This window comes from Pelobates fuscus, chromosome 7, assembly GCF_036172605.1.
Source record: "Pelobates fuscus isolate aPelFus1 chromosome 7, aPelFus1.pri, whole genome shotgun sequence".
NCBI classification, from domain to species: Eukaryota; Metazoa; Chordata; class Amphibia; order Anura; family Pelobatidae; genus Pelobates; species Pelobates fuscus.
This window is the reverse complement of record NC_086323.1, coordinates 77,744,544-77,767,732: the sequence shown is the minus strand read 5'-3', so window position 1 is coordinate 77,767,732 and position 23,189 is coordinate 77,744,544.

Here is a 23,189-nt window from a genome sequence, read left to right as displayed (position 1 = left end):
ATTAGTCCAGAGCTCCTGGGTGATATCACAAAGGAACATTACATTCATTATGCATTATAGGAGTAAAAGGGGCTATTTTAACCAGGACGATCTGGATAAAGATGCAGTTGTAAAAGCTAAATATTCCTCTAGTGCAACGGGTTTCTTTGATAGATATGTCTCGTAATACATCTCTGTGTAGGTGCACTGTTATGGCAAAGTGTATGTCTCGCTGGTCTGCTAGAGATCACAGCTTGGATCTGGTGAGACTTTGAAGGGTTTATTTACTAAAGTGAGAAATGAAAGTGACTTCAAAGTGAATTTCAAATGTAAGGTCAAAATCGCCGAACTATAAAAATTATCTGTCAGTCGTGCTTTCAATACGGCCACTGTGGCCTTCCATTTCAAATTCACTTTCAATTCAATTTCAATTCTGACTTTTTTTTTATAAAGAAATCCTTGAGCATAAATAATGGACCTTCTGAGTTCTAACAGGCCTGCGTATGCAGCGTTTGTAAATATCAATGTATTTGAACATATTGTTGGCTGTTTTAAAGATTTTTTTGAGGAATGCATGTGTGTCAGGGTCTCTGCGAAATTCACATCCATAGCCACATCAAAGGTTAGACCCTCGAAATCTTAGGAAATATATTTCTTTTAATTGAAATTTCAGGTCTAATGAACCAGCACGGATACAGAATATGGTGGAAATGGTTGAGATCCATTTTGATTCCTATGATTTTCAAACTGTCCATTTAGTTTTGTAAAATAAAATGTACAAGTTGATGACTTGTTATCGAAAGCATCATAAATAACCTCAGGTTTGGAAGATGCCGAAGTCCTTCACCTTCTCAACTAGTGATAAACAATTTATTAGCCCCATGACTAATAAAAAGGGGCAGACAGGACTCCCTGGAGATGGTGAACATACAGCAATGTGCAATAACATAATATCCACCTTGTTACTCTTCTATTCTTGGGTTAATTTTCACATTTTTGACATGTTTGCAATTTTTTTCTACATTTCTCTGTAAACATAACCCTGGGCTCTTTTAGCATAGGCATGGTTCACCATACTTACTGAATAACAATTATTCCATTGCAGTCTACGGGAAAATTGCTATTCAGTAAACTAGAATCTAGCCCATTATAATGTGTTTATATTTTATTGTATTTCTGATTTATACATGATGATAACTGTATAGTGTTGCAACAGTTAATTACTTAATAAAGCAGAACCCACTTGTATAATTTTGATTTGACAGGCGCACGCCGCACCACGATGTACTATTGATGGCTGGATGTCAGCACCAGCGATCGGACTCAGCATAGAGGCTATGTGAGGACCTCCAGCGTCGCCTAAATCCCCATAGGAAAGCATTGAATAATGCTTTCCTATGGGGAGGTCTAATGCGCGGGAGGAGAGTAGGTGGAGCCTGACCAGCGCCGAGGGACATCGGTAAGTACCTGAAAGGGTTTTAACCCCTTCAGCAACTTGGAATGGGGGTGGGTGGGAGGGAGAGGGGCACTCCAGGGTCCTGCAGTGCCAGGAAAACTAATATGTTTTCCTGGCACTAGAGAATCCCTTTAATGTTTCTCTAACGAATTTCGAATCCTTTATCCTATTTGTCATTAGATAGATAGATAGATAGATAGAGAGTGAGGGGAAAAATTATTTGATCCCCTGCTGATTTTAAACGTTTGCCCACTGAGAATAAAATTATCAGTCTATAATTTTAATAGTGTATTTTAACAATGAAAGACAGAATAACAAAAAAAAAAAATCCAGAAAAACGCATGTCAAAAGAGTTATAAATTGATTGTCATGTCAATGAGTGAAATAAGTATTTGACCCCTTCGACTTAGTTCTTGGTGGCAAAATCCTTGTTGGCATTTACAGAGATCCGACTTTTCTTGTAGTTGGCCACCAGGTTTGCACACATCTCAGGAGGGATTTTGTCCCACTCCTCTTTGCAGATCCTCTCCAAGTCATTAAGGTTTTAAAGCTGATGTTTGGCAACTCGAACCTTCTTCTCCCTCCACAGATTTTATATGGGATTAAAGTCTGGAGACTGGCTAGGCCACTTCAGGACCTTAATGTGCCTCTTTTTTAACCACTCCATTGTTGCCTTGGCTGTGTGTTTTGGGTCATTGTTCTCACCCAAGATTTGATGGTACATGGCCCCATCCATCGTCCCTTTGATGCGGTGCAGTTGTCCTGTCCCCTTAGCAGAAAAACACCCCCAAAGCATAATGTTTCCACCTCCATGTTTGACAGTGGGGATGGTGTTTTGGGGGTCATAGGCAGCATCCCTCCTTCTCCAAACTCTGCGAGTTGAGTTGATGCCAAAGAGCTTGATTTCACGGCGTAGTGTGTTACCAATTGTTTTCTTGGTGACTATGGTCCCAGCTGCCTTGAGATCATTAACAAGATCCTCCTGTGTAGTTCTGGGCTGATTCCTCACCGTTTTCATGATCATTGAAACTCCACAAGGTGAGATCTTGCATGGAGCACCAGACCGAGAGAGACTGACAGTTATTTTGTGTTTCTTCCATTTGCGAATAATCGCACCAACTGTTTGAAGATGGTCTTGTAGCCCATTCCAGCCTTGTGTAGGTCTACAATCTTGTCCCTGACATCCTTGGACAGCTCTTTGGTTTTGGCCAAGGTGGAGAGTTTAGAATCGATTGATTGCTTCTGTGGACAGGTGTCTTTTGTACAGGTAACAAGCTGAGATTAGGAGCACTCCCTTTAAGAGAGGGCTCCTAATCTCAGCTCGTTACCTGTATAAAAGACACCTGGGAGCCAGAAATCTTGCTGATTGATAGGGGATCAAATACTTATTTTACTCATTTACACAAAATATATCCAACACTTTAGTAAAACAATAATGTGATGGAAAAACACACTTATCTTCTTAGATAGTGGTAGCCCTCTCCAGGAATATCCCAGACAATATTCCTTTAATATGGTGCAAGACAATGACAAGCGTATTGGAGAAAGTGGCTGTAGATCTACAAATATAACACAAAACAAAACATAGCGTAATACTGTTGTGAAAATAATAAAATGCGCAAATATAATGAGCACTCACAAGATGTAGTGGAATAAATCGCAGAAGGGTGCCTTCCCTGATGGTATGGGGGGCTACAACCAGGACACCTCTTCTTTTAGCAAACTGCTGCAGGTGTGGAGAGCCGCACTCAGGATACAGGTAAAAAACTGCTTTTATTTATCCAAAATTTAAAATAGAGCTAAAAAAGCCTTAAAAATACAAAGGTTGCTTAGGATTGATCCTACATGTTTCACCCAAAATAGGGCTTCCTCAGGGAACCTCCCAAAATTTGAAGCAACATTATACTAAAAACAATAAAATAATTTAACAAAGTAACAAAATACTATAAAAGGTGTCTTTTATACAGGTAACGAGCTGAGATTAGAAACACTCCCTTTAAGAGAGTGCTCCTAATCTCAGCTCGTTACCTGTATAAAAGACACCTAGGAGCCAGAAGTCTTGCTGATTGATAGGGGATCAAATACTTATTTTACTCATTGACATGTAAATCAGTATATAACTTTTTTGACATGCCTTTTTTTCAGGATTTTATTTTTACTCTATCTCTCACTGTTAAAATACACCTACCATTAAAATTATAGACTGATCATTTCTTTGTCAGTGGGCAAACATTCAAAATCAGCAGGGGATCAAATACTTAGAATGCCCTTTTGTGCTGGGATCTCCTTCTGAATAACTGCATAACAATCATAACCTTTGTTATAATATGTTGCAGCATTTGATTTCTAGCTGCAAAGCCAAAAATCACTGTATACAGGTGGGCATTCTATAAAGTTAAATATAGTATACCTGCATACTAGCACTTTGTCATTTAATTATCAATTCCAGCACAGCCAGATACAGGTAACATTTTACAGGTGAGACAAATAGCAGCACAGCTTATGCAATAAATATACTAATGCAGAATAAATCTCTGTGTACCAAAGAGCTTGCAGTCTAATTATAAAACACAATTTCCCCTGTCCCCTCTGGCCTTTCAGAGATTAAAAATGGATCTTGTCTTCCCTATTTCAGCAGGAGGAGGACATCTTTTGAGGCAGAAAGTTTTCTTTGAGTATGTTCTCGTCTTATTAATGCTTAGGGAAAAGAAATAACCATTCATTATTCATATCCATCCAGGGAAAGGACATTGCAGGACTGGATAAATCCTCACCTAGGTGACAGGAGGTGACAGAGGCTTCAGTTTTATGGCTTGTGCCCTGTCTGTTCATTGTGCTGTGGGCCAAGCTAGAAGAGAAGGCTGCTCACTAATGACCGGTGTGATATACGTGTAACTGCAGATTCTGTGACATGAAGAGGCCTCTGCTGAACACTGTGTTCTCTAGGAAGGATCAGAAAAGGGGACATCTCACGTAGTGCTGCATAGCAAGAATTGGAGAGGGCGATATAGCTGAAACTCAATATCACGGGGGTTCTTTTTTTAATAGGCCTGGAAAAAAGCAATACAGGAACAAGTTTACTTTTTTGGTACACGGCATTGAAATTGGGTCACTTGGCTCAACGTTTGCCTGTCCACCCTTACACATCCTTACATATCTATAGTTCCGAAAGGTGTTTTCTTTCCTTGGGTTATACTAGGCCGACAGCCTGATTCTGTTGTATTAGCAGTTACACAGTTGGTTTGAGTTCATTGGTCTGGGCCTAGATGGAGAAGCAGATCAAGTGCGATATGAGGTTATACCAGGAGATTTAAAAAAAAAACAAAAAAACATTTTTTTAATCCCTATGTACATTTAAATAACTGGAGTTTTTTTAGTATCATTCCAATGGCCATTTGAGTGTAAGCTCACCTGCCACGTCAAGGCAAAACCTCTTATGTCAGTACTACACTTACAATTCACCTTGCTGTCTTCAGCTATAAAGTAAAATCTCTAATAGGACAGAGAGGGGCATTGTAGTACAGTGCCATATTTCACAGTTTTGTTTTGTTATTTAAACAATACATCTTACTTTTATATTATGAGGATGGGCTACATCCTCATAATATAAGTTTAGTGTCCAGAGGAGCTTTGGGAAACCAGTGACAACAACAACTTTTATCCTTTGCAGGGGGCACCATTTTGTTTGCTGTTGAAATTCCAGGGACGTCTTTAGAATGGAAAAATTTCCACTTACTGGAAATTTAACTAGCTGGCATTTTTAACTATGGGCATAAATGGCTCACAAATTGTATATTATTATTTTTTTTTTTTATATATATAGCGCCAACAAGTTCCGTAGCACGGTACAATGGGTGGGCTAACAAACATGTAATTGTAACCAGTCAAGTTTGACGCACAGAAACAGAGGGGTCGAGGGCCCTGCTCAATGAGCTTACATGCTAGAGGGAGTGGGGTAAAATGACACAAAAGGTAAGGGAAGTAGATTGTAGATCGGTATATGGTCCACTGTGGCTATCTCAAAACCAACCTTCACTTTGTTACATTGTGCAGTTGCAGATATAAAGTTTAGCAAGTACGGGGTAGTTTTACAATGAAGAAAGTCAGAAACTCGGAGGCAGGGCATCTTAAAAGGAAGACAGGAGGAAGACAGGAAGACTACATAGGAAGGTATGAAGATGGAAAGATGCCAGGTTGTTGGTAGGTAGGTAGGTAAATCAGTAGAAGCTTCAATTATTATGGTCCTGGCATAGTACTCCTGTGACATCAGCAATAACACATGGATTCTACTTACAATTATATTTAATATTGTGTATTTAAAAGATAGGGGATGTCATTGAAATGTTATGAAAATATGAGCAGTATGAGGGTCAGGGTTAGGCACCTTATGGTTAGGTCTGTTCCACAACACGTTGAACCAAGTTACACTGGTGGTGGCACATGATACGTAAAAGTTACACTTCTGAATATTGGGAATGCACACGCTTTTTACTTGGATCCTTACTTGGTGCCACGCATAACGAGGGTGGCATTACCTTATTTCCAGTGAAAATAGACAATAGTTGAAACTTTGCCTTTTTGTATGCATTAAGGTCTGCACTAGATTTACCGTTGTATGCCTGGAACACTCTTTCTATTGGTAGATCTGTGTCACCAACAACTTGGACACAGGAATTTGTGGTAATGACCATGCATGGTGTTGTGTATGGTGATTCATCAAACTGTCACTTATTGTCTGGTAGTAAACATGTTGTCACATCAGTGTCTCCTTCCAGATGGTAAATTTGCCAAATCAGGTCTGTTCCTCCTATACCAGTATATAGGTATTTACAGCCAGGTGAGGTTTGGTTAGGGCTGCTTAAACAAAGCGATTTAACTCCTAAATGGCAGAGAATTGAGCAGCGAGACTTGAGGGGCGTGACCTAAATACCAAAACTGCTTCATTAAGATAAAGTTGTTTTGGTGCTTAGAGTGTCTCTTTAAACATCAACTGGTCTACGATCCTGTTACATTGCACATTGCTGTGGAATCTGTAAGAAAAATAAGATCAGTAATAATATATTTCAACCATTAATGTGCACTGTAAAAGCAAAACAAAAAAAACACATTATTTTTCAAGTCACTTTTCCTTTAACTCCTTCGTTTCAGATGCCTTACCAAGACAGTCATTATATAAAGGAATAAAGAAATTGGGAACATGATTTATTTTATTTTCCAATTCTATTATTTGGGTTGTTGTGTATTTCAGTGGGTATTTTAAAGAAAACAAAGGATATATCTATAGTCCTTGAAATATCTCTGACGACGTATCCTGAATAATTATCATGTCAAAATTCCAATCACATACAAGTATATTTCCCTTAAAACTCTCCCACTCAGGTCTCCTTACTCCGAAACCATCTCCTCGCTCTCTCCTGGCCAGCAGGGACCTCTGAAAACGGTATTACCAGTTTCTGTGTATTTTTATTAGCCTGGTGGAACAATAAAGTCTGAAATCTTGGTAAATATGCATTGTGTGAATGGATTATGCTGACTTGAATAACTTTACATCATGAATCAATTGCAGCACAAGGTCCAGCTCTCTCATTAAACCTGCCTCGGTGGAGTTCGTACTGGCTGCTATGTATTGATTCTTTGTTTATAGTGTACATAGTGGTCTCGCAGTGAGGGAAACCCTCCGGTTTTCTAAATCTTACAACACTGAAACACATAAATGTATGTGTTAATAGGTGTTAGCTGAACTGTAAATGTTAATAAGTGAACTAGTAACAGGTTAGTACAAGATGATTTAAGATCAAGGCATGGAGCAAAGCTATAAAAAAATGTATATAATGGTTATATTAGCATTTGCCTTATTTATTTATGAAAAATGATCATATGTGAATACTATTTATATTACCACTATGTAGTAATGCAAATCCTGATTTAACACAGAGTATAATAACTCTATGACTTAATACAGTATATGATCATTGCATAGACCTGCCAAGAATAATGTACATTGACGTTGTGGCAGGCTTATGCAATGTATGATCATATACTGTAACGGAACCCCTATTATTTTTTGCCTGTGAGCTTTCAAATTGCTGTTTAGTGAATGAGTGAATGTGTTGGATCTTGTATGTTATGTACACAAACACACAAGCTATTCACACTCATAGGTCCTTTATGTAATGTGCTCTATGAAAATAAATGAAGGTTACATCAAAAGATTGACATTTTGGCCCACCCTTGGGTCTTTATTAAGATCATACAGTTGTGCTCAAAAGTTTGCATACCCTTGGAGAATTGGTAATATATGTACCATTGTTAAAGAAAACATGAGTGAGCAGGCAAAACACATTCCTTTTATTTCTTATTCGATTTATATTCAACTGTAAGTTATAACAGAATGGCACGATCATAAAACAAATCATGGAAACAAAGAAGAAAAATGAAATGACCCATGTTCAAAAGTCTGCATACCCTTAGTTCTTAATACTGTGTTTTCACCCCTTTAGCACTGATGACAGTGTGCAGTCTTTTGTAATAGTGGAGGCCCCTAATCCTTGCAGGTGGTATAGCTGCCCATTTGTCTTGGCAAAATGCCTCCAGGTCATGCAAAATCTTTGGTCGTCTTGCATCACCCGCACGTTCGAGATCTCCCCAGAGTGGTTTGATGATATTAGGGTTGGAACACCGTGATGGCCACTCACCTTTTTCTCCTGTACCATTGGAGGGTCAACTTGGCCTTGTGCTTAGGGTGAAAAACATCAGTAAGTCACCACCATGCTTCACAGTGGGATGGTATTCTTTTCACTAAATACAACAACAAATGATACCGCACTCTAATATATAAAGTAATTATGTAAAGCAGATACTTGCAAATATAAATTTATTAAATATGTAGAGATAATAAATATCTCAGAAAATAATTCCTATAATAAATAATGTACATCCCATCTCACCATGAACACCTTAATAGCAATAAATACATGAGTCCATCAGCAGAGCAATGTTGAAAAAGATGTATATAAAAAAAGGATATATCCAAAATATGAAAAAAAGGAAAAAAGGAAAAAAAGGCAAAAGAAGAAAAAAAAGAAGAAAAAAAGAAAATATTTACAGTCCGAGTGTGTACACACTGATGGTTGTATATAAATATCTCTCCAATCTCCAATGCTCTATGGTTTGATCTCACCAATATTTGAAGTTGGTAATTCTTTTATTGACGATTAATCCAAAGATAGGGCATTATCTCCGGTCTGTGGCAAATGAAGAAGTGTCCAGTCAGTCCTCCTGTGTCTGCTGAATGAGGTAGAGGGTCTCACTGGGTCGTCGGTGGGGTGCTGGGCTGCGCGCTCGGGATCCGATGATCCCTTCAATGGCCCTGTCGGAAGAAAGTGTAAGGTGCTTTTTATATCCATACGGCGTGCCCGCCCTCTCTCACGGGTAGCGCCAATATGACGTCATATGTTGTTCGGCATGGCTGTGCTGCGTTGAATAGAGCTCTTAGAACAACTTTATTGATACTTTTACAAACCTACACTTTGTCCCAACTTTATTGACAAATACATAGACAAATTTAAAAACATTAATAAAGTGAAAATAAAATCAAAGGTTATATTGATAGATAATCTTATAATTGAGGAACATACAGAGGTATGGCTAGTCACACTAGACGTCCAGTCATTATATACATCAATTACCCATGCCGGAGGCATAGGGGCAGTAGAATGGACATTAGACCAAGATGACACACTAGCAATATTCTCTGATACAAAGAGATATATCTTGGAACTATTACAATTTGTCTTAACCGAAAATGACTTCCTATTCGAGGATAAGTATTATAGACAAATAAAAGGGACCGCTATGGGCTCGAATGTAGCCCCTACCTATGCTAATATGTATATGAATAGGCTGGAGGAACTGTACATATACACCACTCCATTGTTCAAGAAATGTATTACATGGAAGAGATTCATAGATGACGTGTTTGTTTGTTGGGGCGGGACAAAGACACAACTAGATACATTTTTCAACACTTTGAATATGTTAGACCCCAATATCAAATTCACAATAACCTGTGATACAGGGTCCGTACCATTCCTCGATACCCGGGTACATTTGGTTGACAATAAGTTATACACCAACATCTATACCAAACCCACGGACAGGAATAATCTCCTTGAATATTCGAGTTATCATCCACAACATCTAAAGGATGGTTTACCGTATAGCCAACTCCTAAGAGTTAGGAGAATAATTTCACAAGAAAATCAAGTAGAACCAGGACTAGATTTGATCTGTAAAGAAATTATTGATAGAGGCTACCCACCAGATTTAGTTAACAAACACAAAGAGAGGGTACAATTCATGAATAGGAGTGTAATACTTAACCCCATTAGAACCGAAAAGAAAATTGAGAGAATACCCTTCATATCTCCGTACACTCCCTATAGTAGGGACATTAAAAATATTATTTTGAAACATTGGAATATTTTTGAAGGAGATATTAATCTTCCAATCGAGTTTGCAAATCCTCCACTGTTCTCCTATCTTAGGGCACAGAATTTGAAGGATAAATTAGTTCATTCAGACATCGGTAGCAACAAAAAACAACTGAGATTTTTCTCTGAACCAAAAAAAGGCACTTTCCCATGCCTGAACTGTAGACATTGTAATAGCATCATCAGGGGTGGATATTTTGCCCACCCACTATCAGGTAAACAATTTAAAATCTCTGATTACTTTACATGTAACTCTGATTATGTGGTGTATATATTGAAATGTCCCTGTGGTTTTCTTTATGTTGGAGAAACTATAAGACCAGTTAAAGAGCGCATTGGAGAACACAAGAGAGACATCAGAGCTGCTATACAAAAGGGAACATGTGTTAAACCGGTGCCTAGACATTTTATACAACACGGTCACAGCGTTAATCAACTACGCTTTCAGGTGATCGATACTGTCAAGCCCTTACGCAGGGGTGGTGATAGACAAAAGGCACTCTTATGTAAGGAGACCAAGTGGATTAGTATCTTGGAAACATTACATCCACAAGGTTTAAATGAGGACTATGATCTGAAACATTTCTTATAGTAATCGTTCTAACTGTTGAACTCAGTATTATATGCTCTTCATGTAGCACTGGGTAACCATTATAACACTATCATTTTATATTTTCAATATCAGATTTTGACCAAGATTGGTCCGCCTGGCTCTCTGTCTCTTTCTATGGCTCTGACCATATTGACCAACGTTGGTCCGCAACCCGATCAGAAACGGGGTCCACATTCAGAATAACCACGGATATATTTCATGGGTTACACCACTGGTGAGTATGTCTCTTTTTTTAAGTACTGGGAGAAGTGGCAAACAGTTCATCTCTAAGGGTATGTTACAATGGTACAGTTCATTATAAAATAGAGAAAAATATATTTTTATTCCAATCATAGTTTATTCATGTATCAAATACGTTTCACAGCAAATAAAATATTTTTGTGTTTTTGTACATAATTGGACGAACACCCTGAGATACACCACCAAGGATTAATCTCTGTCATGGGAATAAGGAGATGTGTCTTTAAATTTGATAAATTTCACCAACAATTGTTTTTCCACATGTCTTGCCCTGTGGAGTAGATATTTCCTTTCATTGAATTATTTGTTGTACTTCCTTGCACTTTCTTGGCATAAGAGTCCCAGTAACAAATCAATATTGCACTTTCTTGGCATAAGAGTCCCAGTAACAAATCAATATTACATAGATGCTATGTTTTGGGTTGCAGTTGCATTCAGAAATATAGATACTACACAGCTTTATGTCTATGGAAAGTTTAAAAGAAAATTTAATGAAGGGACTATGTCTCTTTAAATGTAGTGGTGAGCGGACAACGGTCATATTATCCAACCGTAAAATGGATACACATAATCTGTGAAACACATTCCCCTTCCAGTAATTTACTCTATATAAAATATGCTATTCACTATAACCTTTGATTTTATTTTCACTTTATTAATGTTTTTAAATTTGTCTATGTATTTGTCAATAAAGTTGGGACAAAGTGTAGGTTTGTAAAAGTATCAATAAAGTTGTTCTAAGAGCTCTATTCAACGCAGCACAGCCATGCCGAACAACATATGACGTCATATTGGTGCGACCCGCGAGAGAGGGCGGGCACGCCGTATGGATATAAAAAGCACCTTACACTTTCTTCCGACAGGGCCATTGAAGGGATCATCGGATCCCGAGCGCGCAGCCCAGCACCCCACCGACGACCCAGTGAGACCCTCTACCTCATCCAGCAGACACAGGAGGACTGACTGGACACTTCTTCATTTGCCACAGACCGGAGATAATTCCCTATCTTTGGATTCATCTAATCGTCAATAAAAGAATTACCAACTTCAAATATTGGTGAGATCAAACCATAGAGCATTGGAGAGATATTTATATACAACCATCAGTGTGTACACACTCGGACTGTAAATATTTTCTTTTTTTTCTTCTTTTGCCTTTTTTTCCTTTTTTTCATATTTTGGATATATCCTTTTTTTATATACATCTTTTTCAACATTGCTCTGCTGATGGACTCATGTATTTATTTTGCATAGTGGATAGAGGGCTCTCTACCATATAGTGTCTTTTGGCACGCACTTAACTGACATTGTCGGATTGTATTGGTGTCTATTTTTGGATTGTTTAGTATATTTATTGCTATTAAGGTGTTCATGGTGAGATACATTATTTATTATAGGAATTATTTTCTGAGATATTTATTATCTCTACATATTTAATAAATTTATATCTGCAAGTATCTGCTTTACATAATTACTTTATATATTAGAGTGCGGTATCATTTGTTGTTGTATATATTACTTTGAGGTATCAGGAGTGGGTTACCCAGATATCCAGCACCTATCCAATGGAAGAGTGCCTGTACACTCCCTTTTACTTCTTTTCACTAAAGGCCTTGTTGACCCCTCTCCAAACATAGCGCTTATGGTTGTGACCATAAAGCTCTATTTTGGTCTTGTCATTCCAAATACAGTGTGCCAGAAGATATGAAGTATGTCAAGGTGTTGTAGGGGATATTGTAACCAGGCATTTTTTGTGGAATTGGCGCAGTAAAGGGTTCTTTCTGGCAACTCGACCATGCAGCTCATTTTTGATCAAGTATCGTCGTATTGTGCTCCTTGAAACAACCACACTGTCTTTTTCCAGAGCAGCCTGTATTTCCCCTGAGGTTACCTGTGGGTTTTTCTTTGTACCCCAAACAATTGTTCTGGCAGTTGTGACTGAAATCTTTCTTGGTCTACTTGACCTTGGCTTGGTAATAAGTGATTGAACAGTACTGAGTGGCATTTTCAAGGCTTTGGATATCCTTTTCCTTCTTTATAAACTTCCATTACCTTGTTATGCAAGTCTCTCGACAGTTCTTATCTGTTCACCATGGCTAAAAAACTCATTGAGAATTTATACACAGACACTAATTGCAATTTAAAAAGCCACAGGTGTATGAAATTAAGCTTTAATTGCCATATTAACCTGCGTGTGTCACCTTGTGTGTCTGTAACAAGGCCAAACATTTAAGGGTATGTAAACTTTTGATCAGGGCCATTTGGGTGATTTCTGTTATCATTATGATTTAAAAAGGAGCCAAACAACTATGTGATAATAAATGGCTTCATATGATCACTATCCTTCTATACAATAATTATTTTGTATGATCAGTCATATATTTAAAAACAAAGCCAAAGTTTCACAATTTCTGCCAGGGTATGCAAACTTTTGAGCACAACCGTATATAGGATACATACTCCATATATATATACATATATGGAGCACTTATCCCAGGCAGTACTCGGATATATATGACAGTCTGCCCAAAATTAGTGGAATATGCACTCTCAAATGGCACGTCACATGGGACATTTTAATTATGGAAGCATTTTAATAATGGAAGCAGTGGAGACTGGTCCATACCCCCATTAGGTTCAAATATATTGGCATTCTAAGGACCTCTGATAAATGTGTGCTTGAATAAAACGTGTCTGTCACAATTATATCTGCAGTTTATTCTTTTATTGGTTACTGTAGATGCCGCTGGTTTTGAACAGAGCATCAACAAGTCAGGGAGGGGCGGGAAGCTTCCCAGCCACCACTAAATGGCAGATGAAAAGGAAACAGACAACTCAATGCACAATACATACAGTGACAGTCACTGCATGAATGCAACACACACACAATGACATCCATTCTGACAACTACACAGTGACAGCCTCTCCACATACAACCCACATTAGCCGCCCAACACGCAGCCTCCATATTCATTGAACACATATAACTACCCCAAAAAAACCTCTATGCACAACACAACACAACACAGAGTCTCACCACACACATTCTCCCTAGTCAGGCAAGAAAAAAAGTGACTGAAGGGAAATGCATGAATTACGACTATTGGGAATTAAATATGCTGCATTTACTCTAGCTCAGGGGTAGGCAACCTTCGGCACACCAGATGCTTTGCCAGCATTATGGCTGTTAAAGCATTGTGGGCGATGTAGTCCACAACAATCTTGTCCCTGACATCCTTGGACAGCTCTTTGGTCTTGGCCATGTAGAGTTTGGAATCTGATTGATTGCTTCTGTGGGCAGGTGTCTTTTATACAGGTAATGAGCTGAGATAAGGAGCACTCCCTTTAAGAGAGTGCTCCTAATATCAGCTCGTTACCTGTGTAAAAGACACCTGGGAGCCAGAAATCTTGCTGATTGATAGGGGATCAAATACTCATTTTACTCATTGACATACAAATCAATTTATAACTTTTTTGACATGCGTTTTTCTGGATTATTTTGTTTTGTTATTCTGTCTCTCACTGTTAACATACACCTACCATTAAAATTATAGACTGATCATTTCTTTCTCAGTGGGCAAACGTTCAAAATCAGCAGGGGATCAAATATTTCCCCCCCTCACTGTATATACATACATCACTGCAGCAAGGGGCTTGTTAAACTGCTGGCATGATAGCATTTTCAGGAAGTGAGCAACAAGGTGTTCAGGGGTGTTGGTGTGTTCCAGGCAGGATCATATTAAGATGCTCTTAGGATGCTCTTGTTAGTCCCAATCCAGCTCAGTTTGCTGGAAACTCTAAATTAAGTAGCAGTGACATTACAGTCACTGAACAAATGCGAAACCAGTAATGGTAGAACCCTATCACCAATAGCCCAGGATCCATGACTTTTTAACAATGTACATTATTTAAAAATAAATGAAATTGTAGTTTTGTTCTTTCATACAGGTGCCCATGTGCAATGTGCTAGGGAATGTATAGATTCAATATAATTACGATAAAACGGGTTATGAATAAATATTGCTGAGGTTGCTATCACATATACATCTTTTTCGGCCTTTTCTCTAGTGCGCCAAAATAGTTTGTCTATCCTTCATTTTATTCCTATTGCTGATTTTTTGCACATCTTTCTTCCTATAATGATTTCATCATTCCTTATATTCACAAAAAAAGAAATCTAATAAGTAATAGATTTGAATCAAAAAGGCACGTTCACAACTTTATTTATACCTTAAACAAAAAGAAAGAAACAATGAAAACTGCTCTCACAGTGGTAAGAATATTTATCAGAAAAAAAACACTCATTCTTATACATTGTGAAAGAAATTTTTTTTTTTTTTTTTATAATTCTTTATTTTTCTTGTGCATGTTTATACAGTTAACATCTTGCCTTGCTATGCCACAATAGCTTGAGCAGGCCAGTTAGGTACAGTGGAATTGACATGGCATTCGATTGACAGCACATTTTTTATATTGATATCAGAAGTAACAGTTATGTCAAAAGAAATGTGGTTTTAAACTATAAAGTAAGATAATTCAAGCTTAGTCTCACGTAAGATTAATTATGTACTATTAACGTTTACACCATTATGCATTAACGTCGCCTTGGATCCCTAACATAGGAGGCTTAATAATAAGATTAGCAGATTATAGTACAGTAAGTAATAAACTCGCCACAACATGAAGTTTACTAGTTATGAAGTACCCGTAGATTATAGTAAGTAGTGATCATGCCAAAACATAAAATTAACTAGCTATGTGACCTCAGTAGATCGCAGTATGTGGTAACCATGCTATAACATGAGGTTGACCTACTATGAGACCTCAGTGGAATTTAATAAGTGGTAAACATGCCATACATAATATGAAGTCAATTAGCTGTGAGACATAGTAGTAGAGTTTGGACTTACTAAAACATAGTAAGACGTGGAAGTTTATGCTAGACAGTGTGTCTGACCGTTAACCCTCATTAGTGGACGCTTGGTTAGGGCTCATGTTGTAAGTAACTAGCTAGGTAATAACATATATAACGTGATATACCACTGGAGTTAAATCTTAACAAAAAAAAAAGAAATATATAACATTACGAGTAAGGGTTACATATATATCAAGCTAAAATGAAAATGAGAGTCCGTAAAGTTCAACTCTTACATGAGTGATCACAGGCAGGGACAGGTAAGGTGTTTGCATATTATAGCAAGAGTAAGCCAAGTAATGAAGTGGAGCTCCTTCCCCCGAACAGCAAATGAAAGGGTATGGGGCAGGAGGGATTGTTAGGGGTTCCACTCGCTTCCTTCAGCCGATGCCGCACATAGTCCAGAGTCGGTGTGGCTCCGCTTTCCTCCCTCTTTTTATTCGGTTTCTCTCCCCAGTGGGCTGTGAATGAGCTCTCCGCTGGTTTCGTCCCCCTGGGTTTTGTCTCGCTGCGTCTTGGACAGCGTCGCCGTGGGCTTTGCGGATGGTAGCGTGCAGGTTTGTACTTTGCCGGTCCGCGGTTTCTGGGACCGCTGAGTGAGGGGTAGATCCGAGCTTGTCCCGTGGCACGGGTCGGTGGAGTGTGGTAATCGAGTGATCCGGCTCCATTTCCCGCCTCTTTTTTGAGCTTTGGCGCTGATTTATTTTGGGAGTCGCTCTGGGTTTGCGCGGGGGATGCCATTGCAGGGTGCGTCGTGTGGACGGGCGGATCCACGCCACCATCTCTCTCATTGCCTTCCGATGAGGTTGCCTTCTGGCTTTGAGCTTTGCCCAGAGGTAAGAGCATAGCAAGCTTATAAAGTCCCCTGTGTGCTTGGGTGGTGCGATGCGTGGGTGCTTGGACTTAGGCCGCATCCGCGACGCCATCTTAGTTGGGTCCTGTAGTCTCCGTCTGTTTGACGACTGAGTCGCTTGTGCAGGTATGATTGTGGGGGTATTCGTCCCCAGCGGGGACCGGGATGTCCCCCACCGGTCCATAGGGGGGGTTAGCAGGGCTATGACGGGTTCCCGCTTAGGAGTACGCCCCGGGCCAGGAGATCGGTCGTCTTCCTCAGGCTGCAGGCTTTGCTCCGGTTTAGGCCGCATGGTCGTGTGAGGCTTTTCCGTGTTGTATCGGTGCCGGGGTTGTATCGTTATGTTCCCAATGCTGTTCTGTGACTGATCCCGGTCACCGGTTGCCGCTAGTACTATTGTATCAGTCGGTAGCTTCACACTTTTGTCCGTGGTTGCTGGAGCTCTCAGACTGTGCGGCTGGCCATCTTGGCTGTCAGGCCCCGCCCCCGTGAAAGAAATTTTTGATCAGAAAAAAAATAAAATGGAACACGCACAAATAAAATGGCGGAAGAGGCACAGTAAGGCCTAATTAGAAGCATGAAGAGAAGTGAACATGAAAAGCCCTGGAAAAATCTATTTCAAGTAAAAGCTAAATTCTAATACATACATTGCAAAGTTTCATGTTTACATTACTGTGCCTTTGGAATACAAAGATAAACAACTATGCAAAGTGTGCGCTGCGTACAAATTCCAACAATGTACAAGCTGACTGACTTTGCTCTCCAGAATTGAGGCATGTGCCTTTTGGGAGTTAAGCAAAGCAGGGAAATGGCAGAAAAAGATAGGATTCAATTTATGCCTTTAACAACATGTTGGCTAGCACAATTGCAATTCTTTGTTGAAGGCAACCCACTGTAAGAAAGGTAGGTAAACTGAAGCATTATAGTCCTTTAACTATGGATGCTTTCGGAAGAAAAAAATTATGTTATGGCGAGGAATCAAATCAGGATCTAAGAAATAGGCAATTCAGTTACTGAAAAGGAGAGGCGCGTCAACCAAAAAGAGGTAATGAAGGCGTTAACAAATGAGTCATTTTACACTATAAATGGCTCTCTGAAATTCAAAGCTAAAATGCTGATGTGAGGAGAAATAAATATGGAATCTTTCGAGCGAATACCGAAAATTGGTCTTAGAGATAAAGAGATACTGCGTGCTCGTACATTATGTTAGAACTCCAGAGGCTAGTTTAATGCATTGTAGATCAGTAATGAAAAATTGCATTTCTGCTTCAATAAATGAAGATGTCTATGCAGAGCATTTTTTAGACATTTTACTCTCTCTGCGTATGGATTACATTAAACTAGGATAATATTTTATGTTGACTGTTCTCCAGAGTTTACTGAATCACCTTGTGGGTAAATGGTAACTAAACATTGGGTGCTCATATTTGGCTAAATTTAAAGGCGCACTTAAGGTGACCACGCACGTTTAGTGCAATGTGTAGGTTACATTACTGTTATTTATGGTAGGTGCCTCTTTTTTCTCTCAGTCCTATTTATTTATTCATTTTTTATTATTTTGTCTGCCATCTTTTCTGCCCATCTCTTCTACCCTACGGTTTCCTGTTTTGCTCAAACAGTAAAATGATACACGATGCCATAACCTAGCTTTCTGGGAGTTGCAGTTTGACGGTTACGTTTCTACAGCATGAAGTAGACAACTGAGTAACAGCTCCCAGAAACCCTTGCTGTGCCCATAAGGTACGGCTTATGGGAAACACTCCGCACATATATAGATAATTTCGAAAAAAAATAATCAGCCACTTCCTGGTTTGGTGAGAGTTCATTGCAAATCCTGTACAACCTGAAGTTTCATGACTCATGCCAACACTTCAAAGGCATATTTTACCATGTTACGACAGTGCCGCATCAATCGCTCCATGGCACAGTGCAGAGCAGAAGTCCAGGGATTAACACTGTGGACAAAATGACAGATTGGTACAAAAGCTGTTGGTGTTGCACTTCAAGCAGCAATTAGGCTCTTGGTGTAGATTCAAGTCATAAAATACTGTCCAACACAGATCCATGGAGTTTTCACAGTAGTAGCTGAGTGGAGTATCTCAGTATATCACTATGATACTAGGGAGCAGAGAGGCACAAAACACTCTGCCTGACATGGTAGCTAAGAATGATACCCAGCTGATGGAGGAGTCTGAAAGCAGGCATAGTATATCAAAGTAAAACTTGGATTTTCTTGGGCAGTGGAGATACATCATCAACATAATATTACTGCACTCGGGACACAGTACAGACTGACATGCTCTTCCTTCTTGTTACTTCCTGATTGCATAATCTCCCATTGTATTATCATTTGCTTTAATCATTATATAATTATCTTGTCACTAACATTTACAGTAAATACACCCTCTATTGTTTTAGAATACGACTCACCCGTTACTGCTTCCAGCCACACTGTTGTATTACATAACAAGTTTCACAACATGTTGAATTTATATGAAATATATGCATGTTGCTTTTTTGGAGTGGGGGTGGGGGGTGGAGGGGAGATGGATTTAAAATTGCATTTTCCAGGAAAGGGAGATCATAGGAGCTCAATAGCCGATTAAACAGGCAATAGGCCAGAAACAACTGCTAATTGCTGAATTAGTGGTGGATGTAAAGATAATACTGTTTCAACATGCTTTAAGCCAAGCTCATAATGTTTATTCTGATACTTGTTGGAATGCTGTATTTGCATTGGTGGCAAATCAACACAAATGCCAAGTTGCCATGAATGCATTTTTGCTTTTGTAATTAACATTTTGTTAAAGTTTTTAGAGCAGCACCATTAGCAAGTTACCATCAGAGCCACAGAACATAAGTTGCCCCCACAGATTAAAAAAAAAAAAAAAAGTCCTGTAAAAAAATATAACAGGTTTCATCTATCAGCAATAGAGTGGGCAGGCTAATAAGAACGTGATCATGAGAGAGACAGAAGAGAGGATAAAGTTGTAAAGCGATGACAGAAAAGAAAAGGTAAAAGGTTGGACAAGCAGGCCTTTGAAGGTGGACCCTCCTTCCAAGTCTTGGCCTAATACATTGTTTATTTAAATGTCATCACTACGGGACTTGGTGTAGGGTCCCATTAAGTCTTTGTGATAATTATCAAACAAGGAGTTCCATAGAGACCTAATCCTAGCGCTGGACCACCAGGCATGTCGGTATGTATGTACCCTCTTCCCACTGTCCCAAAAGCAAATAGAAACCATACCCGATTGAACCTTAGCTAACAGAGAAGGGTGGATATACCAGCACGCCAATTTGTAGCAGTTCTCTTTTATCATAGTGGAAAGGGTAGTGTTAATGAAGATGTCAGTCCAGTCGCTTCCCCTAGGTCATGTTCCCCTGTGAATGTGTAGTGCGGTCGCGAGGGGTAGGCAAGTGAGAAACATGTGAGTGCAGTACTCAGAACAGGCCTGGTTTCTTCTGCGATAGTCTACAATTAAATTCAGAAAAAGTACATTTCCCCCTCAGTATGGACCCATAGAATGTGAGTACAAAGTGAAGGAGTTGATTTGTCCTAAAGTATTAGGGGGGTTGAAACCTATCCACAATATTCTCAACACCACCAAATTTCGAGTAACCATATGACAGATTTCTGCAATGTACAAAGTTGTAGGAGGTGGTCGAACAGCCCATGACCAAGGGGGCTGGTGGACAATCTCCACATAGACGCCTAAACTGTGCTCCCCAGAGATAGGGGGTAACCCTACTAGTAACAACCAATAAATGAAAAATCTATGGAAGCTCCCCTAAAATAGGGTACTCTCCTTGTTGGGGGCTTCCAGAGACCTCTGTAATGCCCTTCCATATTCATCACTGGAAGGAGGTGCAGATTATAAAAGATACAAACACATGCCTTGCAACTTACTAGGCTTCAAAGCATGAAAACGCTTGTACAATGGAAGCAAGCAAATCATTTTCAATGACATCTGGATTCAGCTCTGCCTACAGACTGGAAGCCTGTTGGAAATGTTTGAGTGCAGATATTATAGAATTGAGTGGAACATGCCTCCAATGAACATCCTATAGTCCTTTTGAATATAACACATGAAACAAAAAGCATTTAGATTCACATATCACTTAACCCCTTACAAAACACTATAGTTCAAAACACTATTTAATACTACATTTATTTTTGGTAGTGAATTAAATCTATCTGTACACCTACACACAAACCTTACAAGGTTCCTAACCTAACCCTACACTAGGCCTGCCTCAGAGGGATTCCCTCTGCTTATACACTACTCGCATTAGCAGAGGGATTTTGCAGCTTACACATTACAGAGTGCTCTCTGCTGTGTGAGTACAGCAGAAGGGGGAGATCTCCCTCTGAAGCTGCAGAGCCTGCATGCAGTCCATGCCAAAAACACACATTTCTGGGCAGCTGGAAAACCCCAACAGTGATCACCATCTGCAGGGGGAATTTTCAGACCCTGATGTCCAGATCAGGCTGGGGATCACTGTGTCTGTTGGGAATGGCCTCAGTGATTTGAATGGATTTAAAGGACTATATAGAGCTCTCACTTTGAGCACTGCATACAGCTCATCTGTCAGTTTGTGGCAACTAATTTTGGCACCAGCCAACAGGGGAAAGCACCATTCATTTTAGTGATACCTGGGAGCAGGGATTTAACCCTACTAACACCAAAACTACAGGGCGTTTCATGCCATCCTAATGGTGTTAAAACCCACTATTTTTAGGTTGCCATAGAACATTCCAACGTCGTGAAGGAGTAAAAATGTATCCGTCATGCTACATACCTAATTGAACAAAGGGGAGAACAACTGATCACCACATTCTGCAAGCATATGTATAGATGATAATCTACTACAGAGTAACTTAAAAATCATAGATTTTAAGAAAACCCATTAATTCATCATCACAGAGGGTTATGCCAATGGCACAGTTGCCATGAGACAGACCGAGTGAAAGAAGAGCAAAATAAACCTTCCTCTGTGTGGCTTTCCTGCACTCCATCACAGCAAAATCATTGCATGATTGTTCCTCTAGCATCATCTCTTTAGGAATATAAGAACAGAGTGAAAGATATCAATCTGTTCAAACCCCAACGGGTTGAGAATTGTGCTAGCATGTCAGCATCATGTGCTAATCATTTGGGAGATTTGGGAGGTAGGAGGTAAATAAGCAACATGGGCGCTATTTTAGCGGAACACCCACAAACTCAGCATTCTCACAGCACCAATGGCGCTGGAGAGGTGGTAAGTATAAGCTTAAAAGCTTCTAAACCAATTAAATATATTTTCTTTACGATAAATTACATTTATTGCCGAGAGAGCTATTCCTTTAAGAACTATACCTTCTAGTGAATTTTATATACACACTTGCATAGACAGAGGTTGCACTGTATAACTTGAATGTGTGGAGAAAAATAGAGATCCATCGCATAGAACATCAATTGAACGACATGAATAGTAATTGTTAGTTTGAAGCGAACATTTAAATTCTATCAAACATACTTCCTGAGGTTGACCGCAGGGAAAGCAAGATATTCAATTCTTCCTAGGCCTCTGAAGATCTTGTTTTTTTTTATTTTTATTCTGAAAATGGCTTGCAATTGGAATAACTCTGCAGTGTAATATAAATATATATATATATATATATCTATATCTAATGTATTTATTACACAAACAACTATCTTTATATACGTGGATAAAGATATATAAAAAGATAAAAAAAAAAAAAAAATATATATATATATATATATATATATATATACACATACAGACAATTTTTTCCCTTTCTTTCTAATCTGGCCTTTCATCCCTTGAGGGAAGAGAGAGCAGAGAGAAAGGATATTGTGTCCAGCAGAACCTGGGAGAGGGTTTTGGATCAATAGCTGCATCAGCGTGATTCTGCTTAATGAAGGTTTCTTCCACCGCGCGGCTTTCTTGCTAATAACAGTAGGTATTATGGATGGCCGCGTGGAGCAAAACATCTGTAGGAAAGACAAAATAATTGCTTCGTTTTGCTTTATAAAGGATTACGAAGAATCAAAACCCACAGCAAACCGTTTTACTTTGAGGAAGTTTAAGGACAGCTTTTTATACTCCCCTCCTTCTCCCCCCTTCTCGTGTTTGTATTGAGTAAGATAAATCATTAATATCTCACCGCGGGGTGAGGAGTCGTGGTTTGTAATACACAATGAGCAGTAGCTTTGAGGTCAATGATACAGTGCAGGGAGATGTGTATGTACAAGGATATGCCAAGTGCCAACCCCAACTGACATGTGTTTGTAAATTCTATGTACAGGTTTCCTTTTCAATCCAGACATTGCCTATTTAATCTAGAGAAACAATACGTTTCAAATATTCTCCTTAACAAAAATATTATACGTACACAAAAATATTCAAATGTATATATGCACTTCACCTCCAAACCGATAACTTAATTTTAAATTGGGCGCTGAATGAATTTGATTAGTTGATTGTTCGAAAATCGCATAATATCCCCATAAATTGGTGCACGTCGAATGTTTATTTAACCCCTTAAGGACCAAGCTTCTGGAATAAAAGGGAATCATGACATGTCACACGTCATGTGTCCTTAAGGGGTTAAAAATAATTGGTAAAAGGCAGTT